The sequence below is a fragment of the Sinocyclocheilus anshuiensis genome, unplaced genomic scaffold, assembly GCF_001515605.1.
Source record: "Sinocyclocheilus anshuiensis isolate Anshui unplaced genomic scaffold, SAMN03320099.WGS_v1.1 scaffold77, whole genome shotgun sequence".
In the NCBI taxonomy this organism is placed as follows: Eukaryota; Metazoa; Chordata; class Actinopteri; order Cypriniformes; family Cyprinidae; genus Sinocyclocheilus; species Sinocyclocheilus anshuiensis.
The window spans coordinates 413,751-414,173 of record NW_015537941.1 but is presented as its reverse complement, the minus strand read 5'-3'; the positions used below and the strand labels follow the sequence as shown (position 1 = coordinate 414,173).

The 423-nt window shown below is 18.0% G+C and overlaps 1 protein-coding gene across 1 annotated transcript in view; it reads right to left on the bottom strand.

Moving 5' to 3' along the window:
• Positions 1-423, bottom strand: part of LOC107663576 (guanine nucleotide-binding protein G(o) subunit alpha-like) — a 42,114-nt gene that overhangs the window by 30,258 nt on the left and 11,433 nt on the right. The gene's annotated exons all lie outside the window — the stretch shown is intronic.

Genomic DNA, 423 nt, shown 5'->3' with positions numbered 1-423 from the left:
GTAATATATAAACATATTTTTTAAATATATGCATGTATGTGTTTGTATTTGTATATACATAATAAATATGCACAGTATACACACATATATTATGTAAACAAAAACTTTTATTTTGGATGCCATTAATCGCGTTTAATCGTTTGACAGCACTACTTTTTATATATTACAAAAATATATTATTATTTTATATATATAAAAAATGTATCATATCTAAAAGGGTATATAATAAAGACAATAATTATATATAATTATTCATATTATTAGTATAACAACAACACAATTAGGTACACAATGAAGACATCATCAACAACAACATTTTTTAATTATTAACTACAAACTTTTAATAATAATAATAATAATAATAATAATGATTATAAAAACAACAAAGTTTCTATTAAAACATTCCAAAAAATTATAAATTAC